General features: G+C 41.1%; 1 protein-coding gene across 4 annotated transcripts in view; it reads right to left on the bottom strand.

The window, feature by feature from the left end:
* Positions 1–17359, bottom strand: part of LOC137347161 (hippocalcin-like protein 1) — a 132800-nt gene that overhangs the window by 64714 nt on the left and 50727 nt on the right. Inside the window, exon 3 of one of the 4 annotated variants that reach the window (XM_068011326.1) lies at positions 9860–10150. The exons of the other annotated variants lie outside the window; for them this stretch is intronic. The gene's annotated coding sequence lies outside the window, so the exon portion shown is untranslated. The remainder of the gene's footprint in view (positions 1–9859; positions 10151–17359) is intronic. 4 annotated transcript variants of the gene reach the window in all.

The raw sequence follows: 17359 nt of genomic DNA, 5'->3' as shown, positions 1-17359 counted from the left end.
CCCCTACACCCTCCTGCCCCGTGAGACCCTCCCACCCTGACCTACCTGTGGCCTGGGTCCAGCGCCATGGGTGGGTGTTCCAATGGCAGCGGCCACTGCCTTTGTGGTGGCGCTGCTCAGTTAAAGATCTGCCAGCCTCTGATTGGCCGGTAGCTTTTGGAGGGCAGAATATCTGTCGCTGGGGTCCTTGATCCTGTGGAAGGCCTGCCGCTGTCCTGTTAAGTGCCTAATTGGCACTTGATTCTGCGGGCCTCCCACAGAAGAGGCGATGCGGGGTTCTTAGAGCTTTTGCCAGAGGTCGATCCCGTCGCCCAGATAAAATCCCGGCCCATAAGTATTTATTTTTGTTTAACTTTGCTTTCATTCACTTCCTAGTCCACAGCTTCGGAGAAGCGGAGGTCTGCAATTGGTTTGCAAAGAAATATGCACATAGATCCAAAAGGGTGAAAAGAAGCTTCATCAAAGTCACATTTATGTATAGGACCTCAGAATGTTGTGAATGATTTTGATTTTTGTAAGAATCTTGGGAAATTCCAACAGCAAGTTTTCTTGCTAATTAACAAATACTAAACTATGACTGATTTTGGATTAGTGGTTTTATTAGTTGTGATGTGATGATGCTTATTCTGAACTATATTTTTAATCCTCAGTGTAATACGCTCTGGGTAAAAGTAGCTGAAAGGTGACATGATGGGAATTTGTAGTTTGGGTCTTCAGTGACCAAGTGTTTCATTGGCCTGAAAAGGTGCAAAAGGAACCAAATTGATAAAAGGTAAACCTCAGCAGAAATCTAGTAGAGAGAGTGTGAAAACAGATAGCTTGCTGCATGGGAACTAAAAGATAAATACCTGTGAGGCCCAGATGTGCACAGAGCCAAGACAAAATAGCTGGCTGCCAAGGCCATCATGTATTCCTTGCCTTGGCCAGGAAGTAACATTGAAATGTTTGAGGTGCTAGGAGTCTGACCCGGCTTGGGCAGGCAGATAGTTCAATGACATCTTTTGTAATTGGGCTATTCAAATAATGGCTAGGTAATGATTGGGTTAAATCAGTCCCTATAGGCTTTGCTGTGTGAAGAAAGTATAAGAGGAGATTCCCCGAGTACAGCAATTGTAGAGGTTTTATGTGTTGCATTGACTGATGCGATGGTACCTGGGGCACAACCAGGGAGTAGTTACATGGAGTTTGTGCTTCTACCCAGGGCATAAGGGTAATGCTGTGGCACTTTGATATGACTGTTCAACATTGGTATGAGATGTCTTACTTATACGCAATAAAATATAACCACTGTCACCAATAAGGGTTATTACTTTGAATCATTTTGGAACTTGACAATAGGGGGTTAAAGTGACTATTGACTCCAATACCCAGATTTCTAACATTTTGCATTTATTTATTTGAAAGGGTGAACACTGATTTCACACATGATGAATTCTCAATCTGTGTAAGCTTATCTGGGCAAAACGCCATGTAATGGTAGAAGCTTCCATGAGGGATGAGCACTATTTGGCTTTTTCTTCCTCACTGCAGGCAATACTTAACTTGTATTCATGCAACCCATAGGATAGACAAGAGGCTATCCTGCATCCTACCATTCCACCAAGCATCAAATTAAAAAAGATGAAAACTCACATCAGATTATTTATGGCACAAGATTGAAAAGAGTGATAATAGTGTGTGGGTTATTATGGAAGACGGAGCTGTTCAAGCAGCCTTCTCCAAGAGCCACTCAACTCCAACATTTTGACAAAAGTAAAATCTAAAACAGAAAATGCTGGAAATATTTAGGTTAGACAGCATCTGTGTATAAAGATACAGTTAACATTTCAGGTGGATGACTTTTCATCAGAACTTGATTTAAACATTAAATCAGATGTAAAGTTCAGAAATTTTGGTCACTGGAATAAAATGATTTATTTACTGCAGGACAAACATTTTGCATTGAGTTTAGAAAACTGCAGACATATTCACACTTTAATTTTTATGCTTTCTCTTGGCTGCTCTTTTCTACCTTTTTACATATTCATAAAGCAGCAGATGGACCTAATCTGAGAATAGCATGATTAATGAGGCTGCTGGAAGGAACACTGGCAGGGGAAGTTCTGCACGTTGAACACAGGAGTGGTACTAGAGAACTGAAAGATAGATAGCAGATGACAGAGTCACTTACGGCACAGATGGAGGCCATTCGGTCCATCAAGTCTGTGTCAGCTCTCCACAGAGCTATCCAATCAATCCCATGCCCCCGCTCGATTCCTGTAGCTTTGCAAGTCTTTTTCCTTCGTGTGGCCATCCAATTACCCCTTGAAGTCATTGATTGTCTCCGCTTCCACCACTCTTGTGGGCAGTGAGTTCCATGTCATTACCACCAGCTGTGTAAAAAAAGTCTTCCTCATATCCCCCTGCATCTCTTGCCCAAAACCGTCAATCAGTGTTGCCTAGTCCTTGTAACCATTAATTAATGGGAACAGTTTTTCCTTGTCTAACGTATCTTAGCCTGTCATAATCTTGCACACCTTTATTAAGTCTCCCCTCAATCTCCTTTGTTCTAAAAAAGAGAACAATCCCAGCTTTTCCAAACTAACTTTGTAACTGAAATCCCCCATCCCTGGAACCATTCTGGTACATCTCTTCTGCACCCTCTCAAGGACCCTGACATCCTTCCTAAAGTGTAATTCTGATTTAAAGTCAGCAGCACAGTACTGGGAAATAAATACCTACTAACTGGATATTTAGAGTGGAACGATTCTGAAATTTGAGAGAATGAAACAATTCAAGAGCATCCGGTGAGAGTAAAGCCAATAAACCAAAGATGGGTATGAGTCTTAGGTCATAGCTAACAAATCTATTGGAATTCTTTGTGGATATAATGGAGTCGGTAAATGAGAATACAATGGTGTTTTTTCACCTCCCTTTATGCCTCTTTTGGAAGTCATTTAAGAAGGTTCTTCTTAGGAGTATGAGAGTTAAAGTGCATGAACCACGTGCATCCAATATAAAACCGCAAACTCAATCTTTAATTGGACAGGTAATAACTAACTGGGCAATTATCCAAGCTAACATTCTATTGCCGTACTAGGGATAGTCAACAGAAAGTACAGTTGGAATGATCTGTTGGCATGTAGCAATCTATCTTGCTCTAATTGGGCCATTATAATCAGTGGAGCAGTCCAAGGATTCAATTTTGGGATACTTACTGTTCATAATGTTTATTAATAGCTTAACAAATAGTACTGCAAGTAGAATTATTTCCTTTTTACATGGTATTAATTAAAAAACTAAAGACCAGCTTATTGTTTGAATCATACAGCAAAGATGTTTGTGACCATATCAACTCATTTTAAGTTCAAATCATCAGAATCCAAGGGCAAGAAGCCAGTCAAGATTGCTTAACTTTCAGTATGGTTTGCATTTATTGAGGAAATACAACATAAAAAGCTTTATCCAAGCAATGAGTTTAGCACTTCAGTAGCTTTATCCTAAATTTCTGCATGAATTTAATATTGGAAATGTACTGTCATTCTGACCAGAATGAAACCCAGAGAATCCCTAGATGTAATTTGGTCTAAAAAGAGACGATTTCAATACAGAATTTGAAAGACAATAGGAATGCAACCCATCATCCTCCTCTCTGGGTAACTTCGGATGAGTGACAAATGTCAGTCTTGCCAGAAATGCACATGTCCCAGGAATGACTTTATTTTTAAAAAATCAAAGAACATATAGTCCATGCCAGTCAGCAGACAAGGAAGTCGTAATATTGTGGATTATACTAGAAAGAGCAGCAGAAATAAGGAAAAATATGGTTGGGTCAAATTTGAGAAACTGCAGCACATCAACAACGCTGATTCGTTCTTCACAAGAGATCCCTAGGAAGTATATCCTCTTTATTGTCATAGAAAATCCAGCATGGTGCAAACTTCTGCATGCCATGGACCGGTTCTTCAGGGTCAGCTGACCCTGTAATCTCTGTGGGGAATCCCAGAGTTGGAGTAGAAAGTGGTAACATTAGGCCATGGCGGCTTTCCACTTTGTGGGATGCTATTAGCCTTAGATTATTGGAACAAAAACTTTTTAAAAAATCTTCCAAAATTACCTCCTTTCTTCTTGGGCCTGTGCATGGCAATGCTTGAAGAACCATAACATAGGATCTCACTGCCAGCACCATCCTTTTTATCTCTCAGCTAACCTTTAAATGCAGGACAATGACAACCAGCAGGCAGCCCTGGCTTCCAGCATTTAATCAAAGTAAATGATGAGAAGTACAGTGTTTCTCTATTTTGTTTGCATAGGTGGATACATGTTATGCTATTGGACAATGGGTCTGCTGTTCAGACAGTGTGTCGGGAAATGGATACACAGCAGAGCAAGTCTGTGCAGTTTTCTGGTCTCGTCAAGCCAAAAAAACAGCGGGATATAGTTGGAACATCCAGGCAACTATATTTGGGGAACTTCAACGTGTTCACTATAAACAGAATCTGCATTTAATCTTATCTGTAATGCAAGCCTAATAGCCTTTTGTAAGCTATGGATAGGTTGCAAATTGAGGAATAGCCCACAGCATGCAGTAGAGTTGGAATCCTGGAGAAAAATTAAGATTAGCATCATATAGGAGTTGGAAGAGTGGGAAGGAGAATTGGGGGGGATACAGCAGGAGAATTTTCATTGAGTTGTGCACTTTTCATGGATCCTCCAATAAAAATGCAGTCATCCTGTTTTAGAGGTTCTGCTTTTATCACAAAATCCAGGAATATTCAGTGATTGCTGAATGGCATGATGTCAGTTCACAGCCCCAAGAGGTGTTAAACTTAAAAGTTGAAATATCACAATCCATGCTTGTAATACGAGATTGGTAACTCAGAATTCAAGGTGAAAAATGTAGTTGCAGGGGCTTTACCATCGCGGTTTGAGCTAGTTGTACTTTTGTAATTTGTTTCTTTCAAATCCTTTGTACAATTATTGCTCTACAGGGTTATTTGCTGTCTCCCTTTTCAATTATGTTTAATAAGTCAGAGAAAAATTGAATAAAAATTAAAATTGCTGACGATTGTATACACTTTACAATAACTTGTGCCTAAATTGAAAACCATGGGCTAGATATTGCTTTCAGGGCAGGAAATGTACATCGGGACTGTTTCTGCATCCCAAACCCACCCCCAGTGGAAAACAATCACCGGTCACAATTATCACAGGGGCACCCCCTTAATTGGCTTGGAGATGGGTTTGGCAGCTAATTAGCAGCCGTAGGGGCAGGAAAGAGGCCGCACTGTGCAAGTGAGGGCCCAATTTAAGCAGATCATGGCAGTCATTACTGTGACTGCCATTTCATTGCATTACCTGCTGTAGGAAAGATGGTTCAGGAGAGGGAGAGGCACAGGCCATGCTGCCTTCCTTGTGCTCAGGGGATCCCCCAATTGTGCTTGGCAGCCTTGCCCCCTATTCATGGCCTCGTGATGCCAGCGGGTCAATGACCCCCTGCACTGCTCAAGTGCTTACTAACCACTCTCCCGACAACCTGCGCTGACCAGGTGATCACTTGTGTGCCAATGGCAGAGTCCAGAATCCCCATCTGCACCATTCACCCTTTCATGAGCCCACTGAATTCCCTGGGCCGGCGAAGACTGGCTCCCTGCTGTTTGTCCACCTCCAAGCACCTGGTCTGTCCCAGACAGTGCATGGAGCCTGTGCACCCCCATCAAAAGCTGAACATGCCCCTCAATGATATAAAAACAAGAAATGCTGGAACCACTCAGCAGGTCTGGCAGCATCTGTGGAAAGAGAAGCAGAGTTAACGTTTCGGGTCAGTGACCCTTATGCCCCTCAATGAGCTCTTCACATAATCTTAATTGACGTGCTTAATAGATCGGGCAGGATCTTAGGGCCACCCACCGTGCCCCAGTGAAACTTGCCACTGCCAGGAACGGCATCGGAAAAACGGCATGCCAGCTGGCGCTGATAATTTCGTCGTCCCCACCCCCACCCCCGCCGACCTAAAAATTCAGTCCCATTTGTTAAAAACACATGGTCACACATCAAAGCTAATTTACTATTACAGATGTCAAGAAAACGTGCTATGCCAAATGAGGATTTTTAATTCATCGATTGGAAACCTACCTGTCTGGTTGAAAAACTTTTAAAAAGGAAAGCTGGGATCCTACATTTAACTTTTCAAAAGGCTGGCAGCCAAGATGGCCACTGCAATTTGCATCTGAATACTTTGCACATCAAGGTATCAAAGGAGAGATGGACGTCTGAGCTAGCCACCACGAGAACAATGCCTCATGAATTTGGAATCAACTAACAGCTTCACTTCTAATGGAAAAACATTCAAAGCCATCTTGGAACATTAACAGTGGAAACGTACCTCCTGGAGATGAACATTGTTTCAACAAGACCCAAGAGAGAGATCGAGAATTCCTAGACTTGAATCTAATTAAATTGCAAATGAGGACACTCATGGTCACAATCATGTGACCATCTACCCATCTGTGAAAAACTAGCAGTCTTTTGCAAGAGGACAAGTACTGAGACATTGAAGGAAACAAGCTTTGAGTGTTAACCAGAAAAGATCCCAGAGGGACTGTGCCCCCCCCCCTCTCTTTTTCTCCAGATGTACTGTAAGTTTTGAAACCAGTGGAATATCCAAGTCTACCACTGGTATAGACAGAGACCCCGGGGAAGAAAGTCATGCACAACTCTGTTTCCAAGCAAATTCTGAACCATGTGGACCAGTCACAAAGTGCACTTCTACCAGCCAGAGACTTCAAGATCACAAGTTCAGCCAGAAGACAATGGAATTACCAGGGCCCATAGACTGTATATTATTTGTATTTGTTCTAGACTCTAATCCAACCCAACAATTCCTCATCACTCTGTAACCTGTTTATGTGTGTGATTCTCGTGTGCGTGTGTGATGTGTGTGAGAGTGAGTGAGTGAGTGAGTGAGTGAGTGAGTGAGTGAGTGAAAGTTGAGTGTAGTTTTATTATTTTATCTGGATTGAGTTGAGATTTTTTTTAGTAGAATAAATTCACCTCTTTCTTGTTTAAACTCAAAGAAAACCTGTCTGATTGGTTCTTTAACAATCACACCATAGGTAAAAGGTAAAACACTCACTGAAGTAGTAAGCACATCCAGTGTTTAAAAAGGATTAAACCCTGTTGCGGTCAAACAAGTAGAAGGACAAGAGGGGAGCCTTTGTGATCCCTACTCACCTGATCATAGCACTGAGCTGAATAATCAACTCTCCCACAAGGGGAAAAACCCATTAATTTTGTGCACCACACAAAAAAACTTGGCTTACCAAAAATGGTTAAATGGTTCCAGTATTCATGATGTCTACAACAAGCTATAATTTGCTAATGTTTTTACTTCACAGGATTTTTTGTTAATATTGATGCTGGCTGATTTCCTAGGGTTATTTGGTCTCCAGGATTCTAAGTAAGTGGTAACTCTATCCCTAAAGCAGCCTCCAAGCAACTTGGCTTCCTGTTCCACAAACACTCGGTTCACTCAGCAAACTGTAATTCTATGTAAAGCTTAAGCCTGTCCAAGACTTGACTACTGCTATATTTGGATAGCCTGTCAACAAGAAAAATCATGTTGCTCGATAGACAATCCCTCTCACTTCGTCCCTTCAACTTCTCTGCTTTGGTTGCAGCCTTTCTGGACTATCTATACTCACAAATACTATTACAGTTAACACCACTATGAACTTCCCTCTCGTTCTGTCTAATCCTCAAATATATCATCTAGCATGCTCTTCCAGGCTGCATCCCCATTGTGTTTAAGTCAAGATTAATCATGCAGTCTCGCTAATTCTCTCTCACGGTTTCAAAACTGAGAACTTCCTTACCTTCCACAGTCTTTCTTCCTCTTCTAACATTTCAGCTGTGAACCTTGGCATCATCTTACTTTAGTTACTGATTTAGCTCATCATCACTTTTACTCATTTTAACCTTGGTGGTATCCTGCATTGAAGGCCTTGGGACTTCACTTTGTTCTTTTAAGAAATAAAAAAAAATCAGGATGTGTTGGCAATAAATGGCACCTTCTTCTGATTTTCCAGTTTAAGAACTGGTATGATGATAAGGATACACAAATGCTAAACTGAAAGACACCACAAGCTACTTAAGTAAAAACTTCATTCAAGACGCTATTCGCTTTAAAGTAAGCATTGTCATGTTTACGCTAGGTTACTGGGCTTAGTTTGTAATATCTGATTTAACTCAGGGCAATGCAGATGTCACACTTGTGTTAAATAACCAACTGGTTTATTTTCAACACATTAACTTAATGGTTCTTACAGAATTTCAGTACATGTTTTGAGAGCAGCCAGTATTCTGTGGAAGCTTCCAGCAGTCTCTTAGTTTCACTTTCACTCTGCAGCTCTACCCGGAGGCTTAAGTAATCAAACAGCAAACACTGATAGTGGACAGACTGATACAATCAAACCCTGATCAATCAAACACTGCAGGCGTATTTTTTCCTTAGCAGGACAGAGCAGAACACGATAAGCAGTGATGCAGGAAATCATTGATTCTTAGAATCTCCTTCAGTTTACACATCCGTGCTGTAACTGTCTACTTCCCTTATCCATCAGCGGGATTCCTGGACTGAGGCATGAAGTCACACCCGAACATGGTGGGTGAGATATCAATATTCAACCTGGTCCTCCATGACTTGCATAATCAAACAGAAAAGGCGTTGAGAAAATTTCCCTCATTGTCTTTACTGAGTCATGTGGGTTAAAAAACGCTTTCTGCAATCATGCAGAATAATATTCAGTTTGAAGACTATTCCCAGAGCACTGGCTTTTTGTGGCACTGAATGATGATCCAAATTAGATTTCCTAAATCATTTGCAATTTTGTATTGACATAATTGCCAAAGAGAGTGTATTGTGGATCTTACTAACTCATTCATGTGAGAACTTGGAACTTCTCATTATGGCTGATTTAAGCAAACACAGGATAATTAAACTCCTGAGACCTCATGACTATATATCTTCCATGTCCTAAGTAAATCAAATAGATGTTTGCTCATAATTCTGCAATATTTTCAGAACTCTTGCTAATGACAGGCACGCAATATACCACCTAATAAGAAGCCGAGAGAACATATTCCAATTAATGGTTATGAAGATAACCATTAGGATGCTATTCCCTTCTTCATTTTCTCAGAACATATTGCAGCTATCATTCATTCATTCATGAGCTAAACCTTCAGTTGTGGTGGGTGATCCGATTTAGACATAAAGGGTAGAATTTTCCCAGGTGGTTGCAGATGGTTTCAGGGGAGAACTGTGTGGGAAAGTCCTGAAAATTGACATCAGGTTGGAATCCCGATGTGTTTCTGCCCTCTTCTGGCTTTCTGTGGGCCAGCATTGAAGGAGCGGGGAACCCTTTTGAATCTGTTGGATAAGCAATTAATATGCTTGTTGAGAAGATAATTATGAGCTGATGAGCCCTGAATCCTGGATTTCTTAGCCAGAAGATCAATTTCCCAATCTGTCTGCATCTCGCCAGGGTCACTGAGGTGAATGCACTGTGGGAAGAGCTTCTTCAGTGAAACTGACAAACTGGGAAGACTTTGGTCAGTTACACTGAAGAGCTCCAGCCATGGCCATCACGAGACTGCTGTTCAAAGCACTTCATCGCTTAGGAAAGTGATATCACTGCTTAACAGGTGATTGGCAATTGCTTAGAAAGCACTTCACCCATCTTCAGTTGCACTTCCCTGCTATCAGCCTTCACCACAGTATGGGAGCAGCTTATGCAGCTCCACCTTCTACCCTCCACAGATGGTCAAAAGCAGAGGCACAACTCCAGCAGCAGGAACAACACAGCTGCCTTTTCCTTACCTGCATACCCTTCCATGAGGCAGATGGGATGGACAATGAGATCCAGCTGGAAGAAGGCGAGACCCCCAACACAGGGTCTACAGGAAGAGGATCAGCTCTCCACATGTCTGAACACCAGTGCCTCAGGCTCTCACAGTAGGTCGCTGCTGGCATCTGTCACCTCCTGGAACAAGACCTCCTTCCCAACGGAGTAGGTGGGCGTGTATTGCTTGTAGCCAACAAAGTGTCTGTCACTGGAGGGCCACCTCCCTCCCTGTCTCTGCCTTTCGTCAAGTTGTGTACACCCTTCTCCTGCAGGGGAGAAAGAAGAGGTGTGAATGGCTTGTGTGGAGGAGGAGGAGGGGACACCATTTGTGGAGAGTGACTGTGAGGCATGGGTGCAAGAGGCTGAGGGTGGGTGTGTGTGCTGCTCAGGTGGGGATGAGGTGCCTGGAGAGAGAGAAATGCGTGGAATTGCAAAGCGTGTTGACTGGAGGCATACTCTCCAGTAGAATGTTGGCAAAGTCAGAGTCTGGGGCTTGGCACCTGAAAGTATTATGCCACTCACTTGTCATTTCCTCCCCAGAACCTGAATCCTCTTGCTGCAATGTCTCCAGGCTAGAGGGACCACACTTCTGCTACTGACTTCCTCAGCCACTTCCATCCACACCATCCCCTTCCTCCTGTCCACATTAGCACCTGAAATCCCACAGTAGGACCTCCTGGTAAGAGTGTGAAACCCTGGGGAGCAGCCTTCCTATGTCTCCTCTCCATTGCTGTGGTTGCTTCCATGCCATAGTCCTTTTAATTAGGAATCTTTCCTTTGACAGAATGGACATGTCATCCCTCCACCCTCCATAATTAGTCAGGGAGCCTGGATGTGGGCTTTGGTAAGGAGCAACTGACAGGCAAGCTGCGCAGAGATTCGGGTTCCAGACCCGAAAATGGTCCCTCCATTCCTGCAGGGACTAAGGTGGTAAGATTCCACCTGAACTGCCTTGAACCAAACAAACACAATGACATGGTTGCCTATAAACCAAGTACAAAAAGGACAATAACAGTCACAGGGGCAGACACTTCACAGGAAATTGAGAACATATAATGGACAGAAAATCACTGCAATTTCCTACAATGTGCGCTCTGTGATTGCCACTTCATACTGGGATTGTGGAATCAGCTCAAGAGAAAAAAAGAGAAGTTCTGATGGAGATGGAAAGGTTTGAGGATCACACACATTGTCTATACATATTCAACAGCTGATGATGTTCATGAACATGAATAATTGTTGGTTAATTCAATGTGATCAATTGTGACTATATCTCTACACATTTTCAGATCACACTCTCAAACTTAGCTGCTTGCTTTAAGACGGTGCTCACAAGACTTCAAATCTAAATAGCACACAGAACATTTTGGCTCCCTCTCGTACAGCGCTCCCCTCAACTTGGACAAAAATGTTTCAACAATTACTCACTTGTAAAATAACATATCTAAACTTATGGTGGTGATGCAGCTACAGCAGGTGAGAGTAAACCCTTTAACACAAAGCAGTACTGTTTGTATTAGACAAGAGTTCCTGTCTACAAGAAATCTGCACGAAACTAACCTAGTGAAAATATTTGGACTCAAATCTATAGCTCGGTTTATCCCAAAAATCAATATGAACTGAACAAAATCTACGAATCAAAATCATACTAAAACAAAGTGTTCCATTAATTTTGTTAGCATCTGAAAAGAAAAGATTGATTAGCATTTCAGATGGAGACCTTGATTGTGTTTGACTATCAGCTTCTATTTGTTTTTTTAGATTTCCAGCAGTTGCAGATTTTTTTCTTTTCAATTATAGGAGAATAATGTTCTGACTCAAACATCGACATTAATTATTAAAGTATGTCATATTGATATCAATTATTCAAGACAATTAGGGGCTATTTAAATCTCATTAAACATGCTAGCATTGTTGGAGCAAGCACCCTTATATCTACTGAACAGAATCTTCTCTCAGTAATATGTCACATGTTTGTATTAAAACAATAAAGTCAGCCAATTACACATTCATAATTGGAGTGGCAGCAAAAGTGCAAAAAACCTGAACTTAGAAAAACTTGAGCCATCTCCCCAAAAGATATCCATAATCATTTTTTTTTATATAAAGAAAAAGGAGAAAAACAGGTCAGTCTTCTCCTATGTGAAGGAAAACAAATTTGTCAATAATGGAGATTAAATAAAATAGTAGCAACTGAAATTATATCCACAGTACATGAAACATTCTCCTTGAAATTTAATGCATCACTAAATCCAATGTAAAAGTTGGATTCTGCACTAAAGCATCTCATCTGTCCCCTTAAATACAGGGCAAGCTTGTCTGAGGGATACATGTGCATTTACAGTGGAGCAAAACACATGTACAATAAAGCTGCTAACATCTGGGTATTATGATGGGATCTGTAGTTCTTTTAAATTACCCTTGCAAACGATTTTCAGATGATGCCCGTTAAATTATTTGTAAATCGTCCAAGATGTAGCTGATACAATTACAAATTCCAGAATGAAGTAATTCGTGCAATTTACATTTAATTAACAAGTGAGAGCATTTTTCACGAATGGCTGTGCATTTTGTTATTCTGTTTTTGGTTCCCTCAACCTGATCATAGCCAAGAATGCTGAGTAAATTATTTCTAGATGATACAATTATTTATTCGTGCCAGCATTCACCCTCATTATAATAATGGGGCAAGATTCCTGGGGCGAGAAGTGTGCAAAACAGGCACATCACTCACAGGGAGAGCAGGAATTTGAGGTGGAACCTGCACCTAGCAAGATTTCACTCATTACTTAATGTGGTCCAAACTGCAATCAGGGGAAGGAGATGGATCCTCCGCCTGCCTTTCCTAAGTCAGCTGCTTTTGGAGAAGTGTCTTAGATATTCCTGGCTGCCTCAGGAATTTACCCATTAACCCCGCCAAACAAGAAATAACTTGGTCGCTCAGATTTCCCACCAAGCAGTCAGGGCAGGTGCCTCTGTTGTGCCGTCCAACTATTTAAATCACCCCATCGCCACAATTTGGGAGAGGATCAACTCATGGGCAGTGGCAGGTGGAAATTCATTTTGCTCAGATCATCACTTTGGCTTCTATAACAAACCCAGAGACACACCCATGAAGCAGCCTGTCCAGGATGATAAAATTCCACAATAATGGCCATAAGGATAATGATATTTGCATTTATATAGTGCTTTATCACATCAAAGTGCTTCACTCCAGTAATTGTTTTTGGAAGAGCAGTGACTGTTAGACATGTGTGGCAGCCATTGTTCCCACAATGTCCCACAAACAGCACTCAGATGAATAGCAAGTTAATCTATTTCCTTTGGCTAAAGAATATGGGTGACAGGAACAATAGTGCTGCGAAATCCTTGATGTCCCCCATGAACAACACAGACAGAATCTCAGTTTATCATCTCACCCAAAAGGACAGCCCCTCCACCAAAGCTGCACTCCACAGGAATACACTGGAGTGTCAGTTTGGAGTTCAAACTCTGGCATGGATAAAAACCACAATGTTTTGATCCAGAGATGAAAGTTCTACAAGTTGATAGTCGCTTTTTTAAAAAATCCACTTTGAGGATGAGGGCTTCACTGGTAGGCTGGCATTTATTGCTTATTAATTCCAATTTTGTTTTTAAACTGAATTCAAATTCCCAAATTGCCCTGGTGAGATGTGAACTTTCATTGTCTAGCCTATTATAGTTCAGACCTCTGCATTACTAGTCCAGTAACATAACCAATGACATTTAATCTTAGCTGACAACAGTTCAAATGGCTAGAAGTTCCCAAAGGTGAAAAACAAAAAAACCGACACCAAATAAGTTTTCAGGTAAGAAAGGAGGAAATAATTTCAAACAGTAAAGCCTAGACAGCATTAATACAAACCAGGAAGAAGTACTTTCATTAGAATGAATCAATTTAAAAATCAAGGAGATAAAAGTACTGGTAAAAAGAGCACAGAATAGTACTCTAGAGAATACAAAATGTTGAACATGCAGCATACTGTAAACCCTATTACTGCAACAGAAATGAACTGCAAATGTGACTGTGTGCCTACACCAGAAGCAAGTAATGGATTTTTTTCTAATAAAACAGAAACTGCAAAAGTTAAGCCAGAGGACTTGTACATGGGGTTGTTCTCAATATTGCAACCATAAAACTTAAGCTTTTGGAGAAACATGTTGGTCTAACTTTATATTTCCAGTGCTTTTTGTTTTGCTCTTCAAGATGACTCACCGCAGTGTTGAGAATACCACTTTTTTCATGCAGTTTCAGCAAGCACTCCCTGGACAGCTAAAACATAGCCAGTTGCTGAGTCAAATTCCTTTCAGCTTCTCCCAACGATGGTGGGGAGGGGAAGATTTCCTTTTTGAACTCAGTGGGACAAAACCATGACACATAATGCATAGAATAAGTCACCCCTCCTCCATGTGCCTTATTCGCTACTGCACCAACATAAATATTTTCCAGTTCCCGCACCAACCACCCTATGGTCTCTAAATTGGAGTACCAAATTGCGAGCACATTTGTGATGTAGAACCACATGCATAATGAAATAGACTGAGACTGCCTAAATTAATTGCACATGGGAGCATGCAGCAAAGAGGGAGAGAGAATGTCATCCTATTAGTCAGAATTGGAAGCCAAGACATTTCAATGTCTAAAGCTTTTATTTTTAAAAAAACTCCAGTTAATGCACGATCAAAGATATTCCTATCTATATGAAAAATCTTTTGACAACCACCAACTATGCTGTGGCACACAGATGTCATCGTCACATCAAAGAATCAGGATGATCAATCCCAATATTTAGACAAGAGGCAGGGAATAGCAACGTCAAAACATCAGAGAACCAAGATTCAGAGATCACAACACTGCCAGAAAGAAAAGTAAGATGTCACCTTAATTCTAAGAGTTTTTGCAGACAACATGCTAAGGCACCCTAAAAGTACAAAAGGACAACAATTGTATGAATCAGCTGCCCTGGCCTCTTCCCCTGAAACCACAATGATCGATTGCTTTGAGGCAGTTATTGATACTCTGATAGTTACTTTAAGCCACTTGCAGTGTCAGTACATGATTCCATCAGAATGTGTAAGTTGTCTCAGCAATTGATAGCAGAGCAGATCTGCTGATTACACTAGTTTGTAAGCAGTCACCTTCTTCCATGCAGCTCTGGTTGTTACGAGTCAAGAGCTTCTCAAAGTTCTCGAGTAACCAGCCTAGAGTTGTGAAAGCAGCCATGTGCCTCTTGAGGCAAGAGGGGAATTGAATAAAACATAAAATATTCATACTGTTTAATCTGTTTTGTTATGAATTAAATTTTGGAGTTCAAACTCTCATTGTTTTCCTGAGGAATATGGACATTGCAGCCACCAACAGAGTGCTGTAAGCTATACCTGAATCCCGGGATTCGATTCATTAAAAAAAAAAATGAAATAACAACAACACCCAGTTGTCAGTAAGTTTGGGAGGCAGGGCAGGGAAATTTGCAAGTACAGTTTGTACATATAACTCAAAACTACTTGTGTGTCCAGCTGTACATACATGTTGGCTATCACTGTTGACCTGAACCTCGCTTCCTTCTCATTTGATATCTCCTGGTATTGCTCTACCTCTTTTATTGATCCACTTTTACTTCCTCAAAACTCATCTCTTTGCCCATCAACACCCTGGGGGTTACCATTGACCATAAACTTAACTGGACCAGCCATATATATATATATATATATATATATATATATACTGTGGCTACAAAAGCAGGTCAGAGGCTTGGAATTCTGCAGCAAAAAACCCACTCCAAAGCCTGGCCACTATTTACAAGGCTCAAGACAGGAGTGTGATGGAATACTCTTCACATGCCTGGATGACTGCAGCTCCAACAAGAAGCTGGACATCATCCAGGACAAAGCAGCTTGCTTGACTGACACCTCAAACATTCACTCCTTTCAAACAGTACTGGATCAATGTCAGGAAACAGTAGAACTTTTGGGTATCCAGTTGGATGGCAAATTCTTTACCACCTACATGAGAAAGTTGTTTATTTCCTTTTCTGTTAAAAAGACAGTGGCAGCAGTGTGCATCATCTACAAGATACACTGCAGAAACTTGCCAAGCTTTCTTTGACAGCACGTTACAAACCTGCGACCTCTAATATTGAGAAGAACAAGGCCAGTAGGCGCATGGGAACACCACCACCTGCAAGCTCCCCTTCAAACCACACACCATCTCGACTTGGAAGGGTCAAAAACGTGGAACTCATTTCCTAACAGCACCGTGGGTGTACCTACACCACATGGACTGCAACGGTTCAAGAAGGCAGCTCATCACCACCCTCTCAAGGGCAATTAGGGATGGGCAATGAATGCTGACCTTACAAGTGATGCTCACATTTTAAAAAATGCCTTTGGTCATCTCCCCAAACTTCTTTACCCCTAATTTCTCCTATATTTCCAATCCCTCGTGAAACAGAGAGGTTTCATTTTGTAATTAGTGCATCGTTGTAGTAAAACATGTTAATTACCTTTGGCCAAAGGTAAAACTTTAAAATAGACTATGCATGTGCTATTTTACATAATACAGATAATAATGTGTAGTATTGACTCACCATTTGTTGGCATTGTCAACAATCAGAAATTTTTGATGGTATAAGGGCCGAGGTTGGGTAATAAGTTTGTGTGAAATATATGGTGGCAGATTAAAATGAACTTGTGAACACAATGGGATTAGCTTCAATTCCTCTCCAGTCATACAACTAGGACACAGAGACTGAGGAGAACTATTTAGCAACCTGATTCAAACATGTTGGTATTTTCTTCAAACAGTACTGGATCAATGTCAGGAAACGGTAGAACTTTCAGGTATCCAGTTGGATGGCAAATTCTTTACCACCTACATGAGAAAGCTGCCAGACCTGCTGAATGATTCCAGCATTTCTTGTTTTTGTTTCAGATTTCCAGCATCCGCAGTATTTTGCTTTTATTTGAGAAAGTTGTGTATTTCCTTTTGTTAAAAAGACACCATAGATGCGTTGTATATTCTGCAATTTTCAACATTATGAAAGGAATCAAATCAGCTCGATAGCGTTTTTTTGAAACATTGACAAAGGGTTCAAGACGAAGGGACATAACTTAATTCGAGAACATTAAGTCTCAGATTAGCCTCCACCTGGTCTTTTCCTAAATTCAGGTGGTGAGACTATGTATGGGAAAACCTGAACAGAAGACAAACAGGCAGACAGATAAAGGACATGGGGTAGGGATACATGTGGTGATAATTCATTGAGGTGTTAACGGTCAGCCAAAGCCAAATTATGGTGACCACCTGTACAATTCAGGGTTTCAGTCAGAAAACAAATGGGGCAGTTGCTTTCAACAGATCTTTTACATTTGAAATTGGCATGCCAAGTAACTGGATTAAGAGGAAGGTTTACCTTTAGAACTAATGTATATATCGTGACTTTCATAACTAAGGA

This window comes from Heterodontus francisci, chromosome 31 (assembly GCF_036365525.1).
Source record: "Heterodontus francisci isolate sHetFra1 chromosome 31, sHetFra1.hap1, whole genome shotgun sequence".
NCBI lineage: Eukaryota > Metazoa > Chordata > Chondrichthyes > Heterodontiformes > Heterodontidae > Heterodontus > Heterodontus francisci.
The sequence above is the reverse complement of the archived record's forward strand: the minus strand, read 5'-3'. Positions and strand labels throughout refer to the sequence as shown.